We start from the raw sequence: 13,231 nt of genomic DNA on the forward strand, positions 1-13,231 counted from the left end.
TAGAAACTCCAAGTTACAGGAGCTAAGCTTGGCAGTGGTGGGATTTGAACCCACGCCTCCTGAGAGACTGGAGCCTAAATCCAGCGCCTTAGACCACTCGGCCACACTACCTCCACTTCAACCCATTACTGTCTGTAGCGACACAGAAAAGACACAGTGCTGATATCCAACATCATTGAACGTCACATATGAAAAGCAAGAATTACCCAGGTGTCTTTCCAAATGGTGAAAACCAAAAACTCTGGCCATTTTGATTACTGGAGGATGTTGCTGGGCAACTCTTGGTAACAGTTTACCACATAGAGAAGGCCTGAACAACGCATTAATTAGCAGAGGATGGTTTCGATCCATCGACCTCTGGGTTATGGGCCCAGCACGCTTCCGCTGCGCCACTCTGCTTTCCATTAGTGATGGTGATTTTAAAAGTGTATTTCACTGATTTCACACCAATTTCTTATTTTTAAATGGATGGGAAATTTTGGCAAAATTGAGTGGACTTGCAAAACCCAGGAGCTTATCATGACCACCTCCCAATGTACATGCTGACAGAGAGGGCTCTCTTACAACCTCCTGCTCCGACAGCCAGTTTAGGGCTAGAAACTCCAAGTTACAGGAGCTAAGCTTGGCAGTGGTGGGATTTGAACCCACGCCTCCTGAGAGACTGGAGCCTAAATCCAGCGCCTTAGACCACTCGGCCACACTACCTCCACTTCAACCCATTACTGTCTGTAGCGACACAGAAAAGACACAGTGCTGATATCCAACATCATTGAACGTCACATATGAAAAGCAAGAATTACCCAGGTGTCTTTCCAAATGGTGAAAACCAAAATAATCACCTTGGACCATTGGAGGATGTTGCTGGGCAACTCTTGGTAATAGTCTACCACACAGAGAAGGCCTGAACAACGCATTAATTAGCAGAGGATGGTTTCGATCCATCGACCTCTGGGTTATGGGCCCAGCACGCTTCCGCTGCGCCACTCTGCTTCCCGTTAGTGATGGTGATTTTAAAAGTGTATTTCACTGATTTCACACCAATTTCTTATTTTTAAATGTCTGGAAATTTCGGCCAAAAGGGGTGGACTTCCACTCTGTAATGGCTGACAGAGAGGGATCACTTAAAACTTCCTGCTATGATACCCAGTTTAGAGTTTGAAACTCAAAGTGGCAGTGGTGGGATTTGAACCCACGCCTCCTGAGAGACTGGAGCCTTAATCCAGCGCCTTAGACCGCTCGGCCACACTACCTCCATTTCAAGCCATCCATGCCTGTAGCGACACTGAAAAGAAACAGAACTGATATCCAACATTATTGAACGTCCAATGTGAAGAGCAAGAATTTTCCAGGGGTCTTCCTAAATATTTGGCTTTGGCCACCACTGATATGGGCTTCTTAATCAGCGGAGGATGTTGCTGGGCAACTCTTGGTACCAGTCTACCACACAGAGAAGGCCTGAACAACGCATTAATTAGCAGAGGATGGTTTCGATCCATCGACCTCTGGGTTATGGGCCCAGCACGCTTCCGCTGCGCCACTCCGCTTTCAGTTAGTGACTTTAAAAGTGTATTTCACTGATTTCACACCAATTTCTTATCTTTAAATGCCTTTGAAATTTTGGCAAAATTGAGTGGACTTGCAAAATCCAATAGCTTGTCATAACAACCTCCACTCCATAAAGGCTGGCAGAGAGGGACCTCTTACTCTGATACCCGGTTTAGGGCTAGAAACTCCAAGCTGCAGGAGTTAATCTTGGCAGTGGTGGGATTTGAACCCACGCCTCCTGAGAGACTGGAGCCTTAATCCAGCGCCTTAGACCACTCGGCCACACTACCTCCACCTCAGCCCAACACTGTCTGCAGCGACATTGAAAAGACACAGTGCTGATATCCGACATTATTGAACGTCACATATGAAGAGCAAGAATTTCCCAGGTGTCTTTCCAAATGGTGAAAACCAAAAACTCTGGTCATTTTGATTACTGGAGGATGTTGCTGGGCAACTCTTGGTACCAGTCTACCACACAGAGAAGGCCTGAACAACGCATTAATTAGCAGAGGATGGTTTCGATCCATCGACCTCTGGGTTATGGGCCCAGCACGCTTCCGCTGCGCCACTCTGCTTTCCGTTAGTGACTTTAAAAGTGTATTTCACTGATTTCACACCAATTTCTTATCTTTAAATGCCTTTGAAATTTTGGCAAAATTGAGTGGACTTGCAAAATCCAATAGCTTGTCATAACAACCTCCACTCCATAAAGGCTGACAGAGAGGGACCTCTTACTCTGATACCCGGTTTAGGGCTAGAAACTCCAAGCTGCAGGAGTTAATCTTGGCAGTGGTGGGATTTGAACCCACGCCTCCTGAGAGACTGGAGCCTTAATCCAGCGCCTTAGACCACTCGGCCACACTACCTCCACCTCAGCCCATCACTGTCTGCAGCGACACCGAAAAGACACAGTGCTGATATCCGACATTATTGAACGTCACATATGAAGAGCAAGAATTTCCCAGGTGTCTTTCCAAATGGTGAAAACCAAAAACTCTGGCCATTTTGATTACTGGAGGATGTTGCTGGGCAACTCTTGGTAACAGTTTACCACATAGAGAAGGCCTGAACAACGCATTAATTAGCAGAGGATGGTTTCGATCCATCGACCTCTGGGTTATGGGCCCAGCACGCTTCCGCTGCGCCACTCTACTTTCCGTTGGTGATGGTGATTTTAAAAGTGTATTTCACTGATTTCACACCAATTTCTTATTTTTAAATGGATGGGAAATTTTGGCAAAATTGAGTGGACTTGCAAAACCCAGGAGCTTATCATGACCACCTCCCAATGTAAATGCTGACAGAGAGGGCTCTCTTACAACCTCCTGCTCCGACAGCCAGTTTAGGGCTAGAAACTCCAAGTTACAGGAGCTAAGCTTGGCAGTGGTGGGATTTGAACCCACGCCTCCTGAGAGACTGGAGCCTAAATCCAGCGCCTTAGACCACTCGGCCACACTACCTCCACTTCAACCCATTACTGTCTGTAGCGACACAGAAAAGACACAGTGCTGATATCCAACATCATTGAACGTCACATATGAAAAGCAAGAATTACCCAGGTGTCTTTCCAAATGGTGAAAACCAAAATAATCACCTTGGACCATTGGAGGATGTTGCTGGGCAACTCTTGGTAATAGTCTACCACACAGAGAAGGCCTGAACAACGCATTAATTAGCAGAGGATGGTTTCGATCCATCGACCTCTGGGTTATGGGCCCAGCACGCTTCCGCTGCGCCACTCTGCTTCCCGTTAGTGATGGTGATTTTAAAAGTGTATTTCACTGATTTCACACCAATTTCTTATTTTTAAATGTCTGGAAATTTCGGCCAAAAGGGGTGGACTTCCACTCTGTAATGGCTGACAGAGAGGGATCACTTAAAACTTCCTGCTATGATACCCAGTTTAGAGTTTGAAACTCAAAGTGGCAGTGGTGGGATTTGAACCCACTGGAGCCTTAATCCAGCGCCTTAGACCGCTCGGCCACACTACCTCCATTTCAAGCCATCCATGCCTGTAGCGACACTGAAAAGAAACAGAACTGATATCCAACATTATTGAACGTCCAATGTGAAGAGCAAGAATTTTCCAGGGGTCTTCCTAAATATTTGGCTTTGGCCACCACTGATATGGGCTTCTTAATCAGCGGAGGATGTTGCTGGGCAACTCTTGGTACCAGTCTACCACACAGAGAAGGCCTGAACAACGCATTAATTAGCAGAGGATGGTTTCGATCCATCGACCTCTGGGTTATGGGCCCAGCACGCTTCCGCTGCGCCACTCTGCTTTCCGTTAGTGACTTTAAAAGTGTATTTCACTGATTTCACACCAATTTCTTATCTTTAAATGCCTTTGAAATTTTGGCAAAATTGAGTGGACTTGCAAAATCCAATAGCTTGTCATAACAACCTCCACTCCATAAAGGCTGACAGAGAGGGACCTCTTACTCTGATACCCGGTTTAGGGCTAGAAACTCCAAGCTGCAGGAGTTAATCTTGGCAGTGGTGGGATTTGAACCCACGCCTCCTGAGAGACTGGAGCCTTAATCCAGCGCCTTAGACCACTCGGCCACACTACCTCCACCTCAGCCCATCACTGTCTGCAGCGACACCGAAAAGACAGTGCTGATATCCGACATTATTGAACGTCACATATGAAGAGCAAGAATTTCCCAGGTGTCTTTCCAAATGATGAAAACCAAAAACTCTGGCCATTTTGATTACTGGAGGATGTTGCTGGGCAACTCTTGGTAACAGTTTACCACATAGAGAAGCCTTGAACAACGCATTAATTAGCAGAGGATGGTTTCGATTCATCGACCTCTGGGTTATGGGCCCAGCACGCTTCCGCTGCGCCACTCTGCTTTCCGTTAGTGATGGTGATTTTAAAAGTGTATTTCACTGATTTCACACCAATTTCTTATTTTTAAATGGATGGGAAATTTTGGCAAAATTGAGTGGACTTGCAAAACCCAGGAGCTTATCATGACCACCTCCCAATGTAAATGCTGACAGAGAGGGCTCTCTTACAACCTCCTGCTCCGACAGCCAGTTTAGGGCTAGAAACTCCAAGTTACAGGAGCTAAGCTTGGCAGTGGTGGGATTTGAACCCACGCCTCCTGAGAGACTGGAGCCTAAATCCAGCGCCTTAGACCACTCGGCCACACTACCTCCACTTCAACCCATTACTGTCTGTAGCGACACAGAAAAGACACAGTGCTGATATCCAACATCATTGAACGTCACATATGAAAAGCAAGAATTACCCAGGTGTCTTTCCAAATGGTGAAAACCAAAATAATCACCTTGGACCATTGGAGGATGTTGCTGGGCAACTCTTGGTAATAGTCTACCACACAGAGAAGGCCTGAACAACGCATTAATTAGCAGAGGATGGTTTCGATCCATCGACCTCTGGGTTATGGGCCCAGCACGCTTCCGCTGCGCCACTCTGCTTCCCGTTAGTGATGGTGATTTTAAAAGTGTATTTCACTGATTTCACACCAATTTCTTATTTTTAAATGTCTGGAAATTTCGGCCAAAAGGGGTGGACTTCCACTCTGTAATGGCTGACAGAGAGGGATCACTTAAAACTTCCTGCTATGATACCCAGTTTAGAGTTTGAAACTCAAAGTGGCAGTGGTGGGATTTGAACCCACGCCTCCTGAGAGACTGGAGCCTTAATCCAGCGCCTTAGACCGCTCGGCCACACTACCTCCATTTCAAGCCATCCATGCCTGTAGCGACACTGAAAAGAAACAGAACTGATATCCAACATTATTGAACGTCCAATGTGAAGAGCAAGAATTTTCCAGGGGTCTTCCTAAATATTTGGCTTTGGCCACCACTGATATGGGCTTCTTAATCAGCGGAGGATGTTGCTGGGCAACTCTTGGTACCAGTCTACCACACAGAGAAGGCCTGAACAACGCATTAATTAGCAGAGGATGGTTTCGATCCATCGACCTCTGGGTTATGGGCCCAGCACGCTTCCGCTGCGCCACTCTGCTTTCCGTTAGTGACTTTAAAAGTGTATTTCACTGATTTCACACCAATTTCTTATCTTTAAATGCCTTTGAAATTTTGGCAAAATTGAGTGGACTTGCAAAATCCAATAGCTTGTCATAACAACCTCCACTCCATAAAGGCTGACAGAGTGGGACCTCTTACTCTGATACCCGGTTTAGGGCTAGAAACTCCAAGCTGCAGGAGTTAATCTTGGCAGTGGTGGGATTTGAACCCACGCCTCCTGAGAGACTGGAGCCTTAATCCAGCGCCTTAGACCACTCGGCCACACTACCTCCACCTCAGCCCATCACTGTCTGCAGCGACACCGAAAAGACACAGTGCTGATATCCGACATTATTGAACGTCACATATGAAGAGCAAGAATTTCCCAGGTGTCTTTCCAAATGGTGAAAACCAAAAACTCTGGCCATTTTGATTACTGGAGGATGTTGCTGGGCAACTCTTGGTAACAGTTTACCACATAGAGAAGGCCTGAACAACGCATTAATTAGCAGAGGATGGTTTCGATCCATCGACCTCTGGGTTATGGGCCCAGCACGCTTCCGCTGCGCCACTCTGCTTCCCGTTAGTGATGGTGACTTTAAAAGTGTATTTCACTGATTTGACACCAATTTCTTATTTTTAAATGGATGGGAAATTTTGGCAAAATTGAGTGGACTTGCAAAACCCAGGAGCTTATCATGACCACCTCCCAATGTAAATGCTGACAGAGAGGGCTCTCTTACAACCTCCTGCTCCGACAGCCAGTTTAGGGCTAGAAACCCCAAGTTACAGGAGCTAAGCTTGGCAGTGGTGGGATTTGAACCCACGCCTCCTGAGAGACTGGAGCCTAAATCCAGCACCTTAGACCACTCGGCCACACTACCTCCACTTCAACCCATTACTGTCTGTAGCGACACAGAAAAGACACAGTGCTGATATCCAACATCATTGAACGTCACATATGAAAAGCAAGAATTACCCAGGTGTCTTTCCAAATGGTGAAAACCAAAATAATCACCTTGGACCATGTTGCTGGGCAACTCTTGGTAACAGTTTACCACATAGAGAAGGCCTGAACAACGCATTAATTAGCAGAGGATGGTTTCGATCCATCGACCTCTGGGTTATGGGCCCAGCACGCTTCCGCTGCGCCACTCTGCTTTCCGTTAGTGATGGTGATTTTAAAAGTGTATTTCACTGATTTCACACCAATTTCTTATTTTTAAATGTCTGGAAATTTCGGCCAAAAGGGGTGGACTTCCACTCTGTAATGGCTGACAGAGAGGGATCACTTACAACTTCCTGCTATGATACCCAGTTTAGAGTTTGAAACTCAAAGTGGCAGTGGTGGGATTTGAACCCACGCCTCCTGAGAGACTGGAGCCTTAATCCAGCGCCTTAGACCGCTCGGCCACACTACCTCCATTTCAAGCCATCCATGCCTGTAGCGACACTGAAAAGAAACAGAACTGATATCCAAAATTATTGAACGTCCAATGTGAAGAGCAAGAATTTTCCAGGGGTCTTCCTAAATATTTGGCTTCGGCCACCACTTATATGGGCTTCTTAATCAGCGGAAGATGTTGCTGGGCAACTCTTGATACCAGTCTACCACACAGAGAAGGCCTGAACAACGCATTAATTAGCAGAGGATGGTTTCAATCCATCGACCTCTGGGTTATGGGCCCAGCACGCTTCCGCTGCGCCACTCTGCTTTCCGTTAGTGACTTTAAAACTGTATTTCACTGATTTCACACCAATTTCTTATCTTTAAATGCCTTTGAAATTTTGGCAAAATTGAGTGGACTTGCAAAATCCAATAGCTTGTCATAACAACCTCCACTCCATAAAGGCTGACAGAGAGGGACCTCTTACTCTGATACCCGGTTTAGGGCTAGAAACTCCAAGCTGCAGGAGTTAATCTTGGCAGTGGTGGGATTTGAACCCACGCCTCCTGAGAGACTGGAGCCTTAATCCAGCGCCTTAGACCACTCGGCCACACTACCTCCACCTCAGCCCATCACTGTCTGCAGCGACACCGAAAAGACACAGTGCTGATATCCGACATTATTGAACGTCACATATGAAGAGCAAGAATTTCCCAGGTGTCTTTCCAAATGGTGAAAACCAAAAACTCTGGTCATTTTGATTACTGGAGGATGTTGCTGGGCAACTCTTGGTAACAGTTTACCACATAGAGAAGGCCTGAACAACGCATTAATTAGCAGAGGATGGTTTCGATCCATCGACCTCTGGGTTATGGGCCCAGCACGCTTCCGCTGCGCCACTCTGCTTTCCGTTAGTGACTTTAAAAGTGTATTTCACTGATTTCACACCAATTTCTTATCTTTAAATGCCTTTGAAATTTTGGCAAAATTGAGTGGACTTGCAAAATCCAATAGCTTGTCATAACAACCTCCACTCCATAAAGGCTGACAGAGAGGGACCTCTTACTCTGATACCCGGTTTAGGGCTAGAAACTCCAAGCTGCAGGAGTTAATCTTGGCAGTGGTGGGATTTGAACCCACGCCTCCTGAGAGACTGGAGCCTTAATCCAGCGCCTTAGACCACTCGGCCACACTACCTCCACCTCAGCCCATCACTGTCTGCAGCGACACCGAAAAGACACAGTGCTGATATCCGACATTATTGAACGTCACATATGAAGAGCAAGAATTTCCCAGGTGTCTTTCCAAATGGTGAAAACCAAAAACTCTGGCCATTTTGATTACTGGAGGATGTTGCTGGGCAACTCTTGGTAACAGTTTACCACATAGAGAAGGCCTGAACAACGCATTAATTAGCAGAGGATGGTTTCGATCCATCGACCTCTGGGTTATGGGCCCAGCACGCTTCCGCTGCGCCACTCTGCTTCCCGTTAGTGATGGTGACTTTAAAAGTGTATTTCACTGATTTGACACCAATTTCTTATTTTTAAATGGATGGGAAATTTTGGCAAAATTGAGTGGACTTGCAAAACCCAGGAGCTTATCATGACCACCTCCCAATGTAAATGCTGACAGAGAGGGCTCTCTTACAACCTCCTGCTCCGACAGCCAGTTTAGGGCTAGAAACCCCAAGTTACAGGAGCTAAGCTTGGCAGTGGTGGGATTTGAACCCACGCCTCCTGAGAGACTGGAGCCTAAATCCAGCACCTTAGACCACTCGGCCACACTACCTCCACTTCAACCCATTACTGTCTGTAGCGACACAGAAAAGACACAGTGCTGATATCCAACATCATTGAACGTCACATATGAAAAGCAAGAATTACCCAGGTGTCTTTCCAAATGGTGAAAACCAAAATAATCACCTTGGACCATGTTGCTGGGCAACTCTTGGTAACAGTTTACCACATAGAGAAGGCCTGAACAACGCATTAATTAGCAGAGGATGGTTTCGATCCATCGACCTCTGGGTTATGGGCCCAGCACGCTTCCGCTGCGCCACTCTGCTTTCCGTTAGTGATGGTGATTTTAAAAGTGTATTTCACTGATTTCACACCAATTTCTTATTTTTAAATGTCTGGAAATTTCGGCCAAAAGGGGTGGACTTCCACTCTGTAATGGCTGACAGAGAGGGATCACTTACAACTTCCTGCTATGATACCCAGTTTAGAGTTTGAAACTCAAAGTGGCAGTGGTGGGATTTGAACCCACGCCTCCTGAGAGACTGGAGCCTTAATCCAGCGCCTTAGACCGCTCGGCCACACTACCTCCATTTCAAGCCATCCATGCCTGTAGCGACACTGAAAAGAAACAGAACTGATATCCAAAATTATTGAACGTCCAATGTGAAGAGCAAGAATTTTCCAGGGGTCTTCCTAAATATTTGGCTTCGGCCACCACTGATATGGGCTTCTTAATCAGCGGAAGATGTTGCTGGGCAACTCTTGATACCAGTCTACCACACAGAGAAGGCCTGAACAACGCATTAATTAGCAGAGGATGGTTTCGATCCATCGACCTCTGGGTTATGGGCCCAGCACGCTTCCGCTGCGCCACTCTGCTTTCCGTTAGTGACTTTAAAACTGTATTTCACTGATTTCACACCAATTTCTTATCTTTAAATGCCTTTGAAATTTTGGCAAAATTGAGTGGACTTGCAAAATCCAATAGCTTGTCATAACAACCTCCACTCCATAAAGGCTGACAGAGAGGGACCTCTTACTCTGATACCCGGTTTAGGGCTAGAAACTCCAAGCTGCAGGAGTTAATCTTGGCAGTGGTGGGATTTGAACCCACGCCTCCTGAGAGACTGGAGCCTTAATCCAGCGCCTTAGACCACTCGGCCACACTACCTCCACCTCAGCCCATCACTGTCTGCAGCGACACCGAAAAGACACAGTGCTGATATCCGACATTATTGAACGTCACATATGAAGAGCAAGAATTTCCCAGGTGTCTTTCCAAATGGTGAAAACCAAAAACTCTGGTCATTTTGATTACTGGAGGATGTTGCTGGGCAACTCTTGGTAACAGTTTACCACATAGAGAAGGCCTGAACAACGCATTAATTAGCAGAGGATGGTTTCGATCCATCGACCTCTGGGTTATGGGCCCAGCACGCTTCCGCTGCGCCACTCTGCTTTCCGTTAGTGATGGTGATTTTAAAAGTGTATTTCACTGATTTCACACCAATTTCTTATTTTTAAATGGATGGGAAATTTTGGCAAAATTGAGTGGACTTGCAAAACCCAGGAGCTTATCATGACCACCTCCCAATGTAAATGCTGACAGAGAGGGCTCTCTTACAACCTCCTGCTCCGACAGCCAGTTTAGGGCTAGAAACTCCAAGTTACAGGAGCTAAGCTTGGCAGTGGTGGGATTTGAACCCACGCCTCCTGAGAGACTGGAGCCTAAATCCAGCGCCTTAGACCACTCGGCCACACTACCTCCACTTCAACCCATTACTGTCTGTAGCGACACAGAAAAGACACAGTGCTGATATCCAACATCATTGAACGTCACATATGAAAAGCAAGAATTACCCAGGTGTCTTTCCAAATGGTGAAAACCAAAATAATCACCTTGGACCATTGGAGGATGTTGCTGGGCAACTCTTGGTAATAGTCTACCACACAGAGAAGGCCTGAACAACGCATTAATTAGCAGAGGATGGTTTCGATCCATCGACCTCTGGGTTATGGGCCCAGCACGCTTCCGCTGCGCCACTCTGCTTCCCGTTAGTGATGGTGATTTTAAAAGTGTATTTCACTGATTTCACACCAATTTCTTATTTTTAAATGTCTGGAAATTTCGGCCAAAAGGGGTGGACTTCCACTCTGTAATGGCTGACAGAGAGGGATCACTTAAAACTTCCTGCTATGATACCCAGTTTAGAGTTTGAAACTCAAAGTGGCAGTGGTGGGATTTGAACCCACGCCTCCTGAGAGACTGGAGCCTTAATCCAGCGCCTTAGACCGCTCGGCCACACTACCTCCATTTCAAGCCATCCATGCCTGTAGCGACACTGAAAAGAAACAGAACTGATATCCAACATTATTGAACGTCCAATGTGAAGAGCAAGAATTTTCCAGGGGTCTTCCTAAATATTTGGCTTCGGCCACCACTGATATGGGCTTCTTAATCAGCGGAGGATGTTGCTGGGCAACTCTTGGTACCAGTCTACCACACAGAGAAGGCCTGAACAACGCATTAATTAGCAGAGGATGGTTTCGATCCATCGACCTCTGGGTTATGGGCCCAGCACGCTTCCGCTGCGCCACTCTGCTTTCCGTTAGTGACTTTAAAAGTGTATTTCACTGATTTCACACCAATTTCTTATCTTTAAATGCCTTTGAAATTTTGGCAAAATTGAGTGGACTTGCAAAATCCAATAGCTTGTCATAACAACCTCCACTCCATAAAGGCTGACAGAGAGGGACCTCTTACTCTGATACCCGGTTTAGGGCTAGAAACTCCAAGCTGCAGGAGTTAATCTTGGCAGTGGTGGGATTTGAACCCACGCCTCCTGAGAGACTGGAGCCTTAATCCAGCGCCTTAGACCACTCGGCCACACTACCTCCACCTCAGCCCATCACTGTCTGCAGCGACACCCAAAAGACAGTGCTGATATCCGACATTATTGAACGTCACATATGAAGAGCAAGAATTTCCCAGGTGTCTTTCCAAATGATGAAAACCAAAAACTCTGGCCATTTTGATTACTGGAGGATGTTGCTGGGCAACTCTTGGTACCAGTCTACCACACAGAGAAGGCCTGAACAACGCATTAATTAGCAGAGGATGGTTTCGATCCATCGACCTCTGGGTTATGGGCCCAGCACGCTTCCGCTGCGCCACTCTGCTTTCCGTTAGTGACTTCAAAAGTGTATTTCACTGATTTCACACCAATTTCTTATCTTTAAATGCCTTTGAAATTTTGGCAAAATTGAGTGGACTTGCAAAATCCAATAGCTTGTCATAACAACCTCCACTCCATAAAGGCTGACAGAGAGGGACCTCTTACTCTGATACCCGGTTTAGGGCTAGAAACTCCAAGCTGCAGGAGTTAATCTTGGCAGTGGTGGGATTTGAACCCACGCCTCCTGAGAGACTGGAGCCTTAATCCAGCGCCTTAGACCACTCGGCCACACTACCTCCACCTCAGCCCATCACTGTCTGCAGCGACATTGAAAAGACACAGTGCTGATATCCGACATTATTGAACGTCACATATGAAGAGCAAGAATTTCCCAGGTGTCTTTCCAAATGGTGAAAACCAAAAACTCTGGTCATTTTGATTACTGGAGGATGTTGCTTGGCAACTCTTGGTAACAGTTTACCACATAGAGAAGGCCTGAACAACGCATTAATTAGCAGAGGATGGTTTCGATCCATCGACCTCTGGGTTATGGGCCCAGCACGCTTCCGCTGCGCCACTCTGCTTTCCGTTAGTGATGGTGATTTTAAAAGTGTATTTCACTGATTTCACACCAATTTCTTATTTTTAAATGGATGGGAAATTTTGGCAAAATTGAGTGGACTTGCAAAACCCAGGAGCTTATCATGACCACCTCCCAATGTAAATGCTGACAGAGAGGGCTCTCTTACAACCTCCTGCTCCGACAGCCAGTTTAGGGCTAGAAACTCCAAGTTACAGGAGCTAAGCTTGGCAGTGGTGGGATTTGAACCCACGCCTCCTGAGAGACTGGAGCCTAAATCCAGCGCCTTAGACCACTCGGCCACACTACCTCCACTTCAACCCATTACTGTCTGTAGCGACACAGAAAAGACACAGTGCTGATATCCAACATCATTGAACGTCACATATGAAAAGCAAGAATTACCCAGGTGTCTTTCCAAATGGTGAAAACCAAAATAATCACCTTGGACCATTGGAGGATGTTGCTGGGCAACTCTTGGTAATAGTCTACCACACAGAGAAGGCCTGAACAACGCATTAATTAGCAGAGGATGGTTTCGATCCATCGACCTCTGGGTTATGGGCCCAGCACGCTTCCGCTGCGCCACTCTGCTTCCCGTTAGTGATGGTGATTTTAAAAGTGTATTTCACTGATTTCACACCAATTTCTTATTTTTAAATGTCTGGAAATTTCGGCCAAAAGGGGTGGACTTCCACTCTGTAATGGCTGACAGAGAGGGATCACTTAAAACTTCCTGCTATGATACCCAGTTTAGAGTTTGAAACTCAAAGTGGCAGTGGTGGGATT

At 46.4% G+C, this 13,231-nt stretch overlaps 41 non-coding genes across 41 annotated transcripts; all 41 read right to left on the reverse strand.

Annotated features, from left to right (window-relative positions):
• Positions 1-29: 29 nt before the first annotated feature.
• trnal-uag (transfer RNA leucine (anticodon UAG)) lies at positions 30-111 on the reverse strand. The gene has a single exon. It is a non-coding gene; the product is annotated as a tRNA-Leu (tRNA).
• A 216-nt stretch (positions 112-327) lies between these two features.
• On the reverse strand, positions 328-399 carry trnam-cau (transfer RNA methionine (anticodon CAU)). Its single transcript has one exon. It is a non-coding gene; the product is annotated as a tRNA-Met (tRNA).
• Positions 400-623: 224 nt separating this feature from the next.
• trnal-uag (transfer RNA leucine (anticodon UAG)) lies at positions 624-705 on the reverse strand. Its single transcript has one exon. It is a non-coding gene; the product is annotated as a tRNA-Leu (tRNA).
• A 213-nt stretch (positions 706-918) lies between these two features.
• trnam-cau (transfer RNA methionine (anticodon CAU)) lies at positions 919-990 on the reverse strand. Its single transcript has one exon. It is a non-coding gene; the product is annotated as a tRNA-Met (tRNA).
• Positions 991-1,168: 178 nt separating this feature from the next.
• trnal-aag (transfer RNA leucine (anticodon AAG)) lies at positions 1,169-1,250 on the reverse strand. The gene has a single exon. It is a non-coding gene; the product is annotated as a tRNA-Leu (tRNA).
• Positions 1,251-1,753: 503 nt separating this feature from the next.
• Positions 1,754-1,835, reverse strand: trnal-aag (transfer RNA leucine (anticodon AAG)). Its single transcript has one exon. It is a non-coding gene; the product is annotated as a tRNA-Leu (tRNA).
• Positions 1,836-2,051: 216 nt separating this feature from the next.
• Positions 2,052-2,123, reverse strand: trnam-cau (transfer RNA methionine (anticodon CAU)). The gene has a single exon. It is a non-coding gene; the product is annotated as a tRNA-Met (tRNA).
• Positions 2,124-2,332: 209 nt separating this feature from the next.
• trnal-aag (transfer RNA leucine (anticodon AAG)) lies at positions 2,333-2,414 on the reverse strand. Its single transcript has one exon. It is a non-coding gene; the product is annotated as a tRNA-Leu (tRNA).
• Positions 2,415-2,926: 512 nt separating this feature from the next.
• trnal-uag (transfer RNA leucine (anticodon UAG)) lies at positions 2,927-3,008 on the reverse strand. The gene has a single exon. It is a non-coding gene; the product is annotated as a tRNA-Leu (tRNA).
• Positions 3,009-3,221: 213 nt separating this feature from the next.
• trnam-cau (transfer RNA methionine (anticodon CAU)) lies at positions 3,222-3,293 on the reverse strand. The gene has a single exon. It is a non-coding gene; the product is annotated as a tRNA-Met (tRNA).
• A 468-nt stretch (positions 3,294-3,761) lies between these two features.
• trnam-cau (transfer RNA methionine (anticodon CAU)) lies at positions 3,762-3,833 on the reverse strand. Its single transcript has one exon. It is a non-coding gene; the product is annotated as a tRNA-Met (tRNA).
• Positions 3,834-4,042: 209 nt separating this feature from the next.
• On the reverse strand, positions 4,043-4,124 carry trnal-aag (transfer RNA leucine (anticodon AAG)). Its single transcript has one exon. It is a non-coding gene; the product is annotated as a tRNA-Leu (tRNA).
• A 510-nt stretch (positions 4,125-4,634) lies between these two features.
• trnal-uag (transfer RNA leucine (anticodon UAG)) lies at positions 4,635-4,716 on the reverse strand. The gene has a single exon. It is a non-coding gene; the product is annotated as a tRNA-Leu (tRNA).
• Positions 4,717-4,929: 213 nt separating this feature from the next.
• trnam-cau (transfer RNA methionine (anticodon CAU)) lies at positions 4,930-5,001 on the reverse strand. Its single transcript has one exon. It is a non-coding gene; the product is annotated as a tRNA-Met (tRNA).
• Positions 5,002-5,179: 178 nt separating this feature from the next.
• On the reverse strand, positions 5,180-5,261 carry trnal-aag (transfer RNA leucine (anticodon AAG)). The gene has a single exon. It is a non-coding gene; the product is annotated as a tRNA-Leu (tRNA).
• Positions 5,262-5,483: 222 nt separating this feature from the next.
• On the reverse strand, positions 5,484-5,555 carry trnam-cau (transfer RNA methionine (anticodon CAU)). The gene has a single exon. It is a non-coding gene; the product is annotated as a tRNA-Met (tRNA).
• Positions 5,556-5,764: 209 nt separating this feature from the next.
• On the reverse strand, positions 5,765-5,846 carry trnal-aag (transfer RNA leucine (anticodon AAG)). The gene has a single exon. It is a non-coding gene; the product is annotated as a tRNA-Leu (tRNA).
• A 216-nt stretch (positions 5,847-6,062) lies between these two features.
• Positions 6,063-6,134, reverse strand: trnam-cau (transfer RNA methionine (anticodon CAU)). Its single transcript has one exon. It is a non-coding gene; the product is annotated as a tRNA-Met (tRNA).
• Positions 6,135-6,358: 224 nt separating this feature from the next.
• On the reverse strand, positions 6,359-6,440 carry trnal-uag (transfer RNA leucine (anticodon UAG)). Its single transcript has one exon. It is a non-coding gene; the product is annotated as a tRNA-Leu (tRNA).
• Positions 6,441-6,645: 205 nt separating this feature from the next.
• On the reverse strand, positions 6,646-6,717 carry trnam-cau (transfer RNA methionine (anticodon CAU)). The gene has a single exon. It is a non-coding gene; the product is annotated as a tRNA-Met (tRNA).
• Positions 6,718-6,895: 178 nt separating this feature from the next.
• trnal-aag (transfer RNA leucine (anticodon AAG)) lies at positions 6,896-6,977 on the reverse strand. Its single transcript has one exon. It is a non-coding gene; the product is annotated as a tRNA-Leu (tRNA).
• Positions 6,978-7,480: 503 nt separating this feature from the next.
• Positions 7,481-7,562, reverse strand: trnal-aag (transfer RNA leucine (anticodon AAG)). The gene has a single exon. It is a non-coding gene; the product is annotated as a tRNA-Leu (tRNA).
• Positions 7,563-7,778: 216 nt separating this feature from the next.
• Positions 7,779-7,850, reverse strand: trnam-cau (transfer RNA methionine (anticodon CAU)). Its single transcript has one exon. It is a non-coding gene; the product is annotated as a tRNA-Met (tRNA).
• A 209-nt stretch (positions 7,851-8,059) lies between these two features.
• trnal-aag (transfer RNA leucine (anticodon AAG)) lies at positions 8,060-8,141 on the reverse strand. Its single transcript has one exon. It is a non-coding gene; the product is annotated as a tRNA-Leu (tRNA).
• A 216-nt stretch (positions 8,142-8,357) lies between these two features.
• trnam-cau (transfer RNA methionine (anticodon CAU)) lies at positions 8,358-8,429 on the reverse strand. The gene has a single exon. It is a non-coding gene; the product is annotated as a tRNA-Met (tRNA).
• Positions 8,430-8,653: 224 nt separating this feature from the next.
• trnal-uag (transfer RNA leucine (anticodon UAG)) lies at positions 8,654-8,735 on the reverse strand. Its single transcript has one exon. It is a non-coding gene; the product is annotated as a tRNA-Leu (tRNA).
• Positions 8,736-8,940: 205 nt separating this feature from the next.
• On the reverse strand, positions 8,941-9,012 carry trnam-cau (transfer RNA methionine (anticodon CAU)). Its single transcript has one exon. It is a non-coding gene; the product is annotated as a tRNA-Met (tRNA).
• Positions 9,013-9,190: 178 nt separating this feature from the next.
• trnal-aag (transfer RNA leucine (anticodon AAG)) lies at positions 9,191-9,272 on the reverse strand. Its single transcript has one exon. It is a non-coding gene; the product is annotated as a tRNA-Leu (tRNA).
• A 222-nt stretch (positions 9,273-9,494) lies between these two features.
• Positions 9,495-9,566, reverse strand: trnam-cau (transfer RNA methionine (anticodon CAU)). Its single transcript has one exon. It is a non-coding gene; the product is annotated as a tRNA-Met (tRNA).
• A 209-nt stretch (positions 9,567-9,775) lies between these two features.
• Positions 9,776-9,857, reverse strand: trnal-aag (transfer RNA leucine (anticodon AAG)). The gene has a single exon. It is a non-coding gene; the product is annotated as a tRNA-Leu (tRNA).
• Positions 9,858-10,073: 216 nt separating this feature from the next.
• trnam-cau (transfer RNA methionine (anticodon CAU)) lies at positions 10,074-10,145 on the reverse strand. The gene has a single exon. It is a non-coding gene; the product is annotated as a tRNA-Met (tRNA).
• Positions 10,146-10,369: 224 nt separating this feature from the next.
• trnal-uag (transfer RNA leucine (anticodon UAG)) lies at positions 10,370-10,451 on the reverse strand. Its single transcript has one exon. It is a non-coding gene; the product is annotated as a tRNA-Leu (tRNA).
• A 213-nt stretch (positions 10,452-10,664) lies between these two features.
• On the reverse strand, positions 10,665-10,736 carry trnam-cau (transfer RNA methionine (anticodon CAU)). The gene has a single exon. It is a non-coding gene; the product is annotated as a tRNA-Met (tRNA).
• Positions 10,737-10,914: 178 nt separating this feature from the next.
• Positions 10,915-10,996, reverse strand: trnal-aag (transfer RNA leucine (anticodon AAG)). The gene has a single exon. It is a non-coding gene; the product is annotated as a tRNA-Leu (tRNA).
• A 222-nt stretch (positions 10,997-11,218) lies between these two features.
• trnam-cau (transfer RNA methionine (anticodon CAU)) lies at positions 11,219-11,290 on the reverse strand. Its single transcript has one exon. It is a non-coding gene; the product is annotated as a tRNA-Met (tRNA).
• Positions 11,291-11,499: 209 nt separating this feature from the next.
• trnal-aag (transfer RNA leucine (anticodon AAG)) lies at positions 11,500-11,581 on the reverse strand. Its single transcript has one exon. It is a non-coding gene; the product is annotated as a tRNA-Leu (tRNA).
• A 214-nt stretch (positions 11,582-11,795) lies between these two features.
• Positions 11,796-11,867, reverse strand: trnam-cau (transfer RNA methionine (anticodon CAU)). Its single transcript has one exon. It is a non-coding gene; the product is annotated as a tRNA-Met (tRNA).
• Positions 11,868-12,076: 209 nt separating this feature from the next.
• trnal-aag (transfer RNA leucine (anticodon AAG)) lies at positions 12,077-12,158 on the reverse strand. The gene has a single exon. It is a non-coding gene; the product is annotated as a tRNA-Leu (tRNA).
• Positions 12,159-12,374: 216 nt separating this feature from the next.
• Positions 12,375-12,446, reverse strand: trnam-cau (transfer RNA methionine (anticodon CAU)). Its single transcript has one exon. It is a non-coding gene; the product is annotated as a tRNA-Met (tRNA).
• Positions 12,447-12,670: 224 nt separating this feature from the next.
• Positions 12,671-12,752, reverse strand: trnal-uag (transfer RNA leucine (anticodon UAG)). The gene has a single exon. It is a non-coding gene; the product is annotated as a tRNA-Leu (tRNA).
• A 213-nt stretch (positions 12,753-12,965) lies between these two features.
• On the reverse strand, positions 12,966-13,037 carry trnam-cau (transfer RNA methionine (anticodon CAU)). The gene has a single exon. It is a non-coding gene; the product is annotated as a tRNA-Met (tRNA).
• Positions 13,038-13,231: the final 194 nt, after the last annotated feature.

Source organism: Scomber japonicus, chromosome 8 (genome assembly GCF_027409825.1).
Source record: "Scomber japonicus isolate fScoJap1 chromosome 8, fScoJap1.pri, whole genome shotgun sequence".
NCBI lineage: Eukaryota > Metazoa > Chordata > Actinopteri > Scombriformes > Scombridae > Scomber > Scomber japonicus.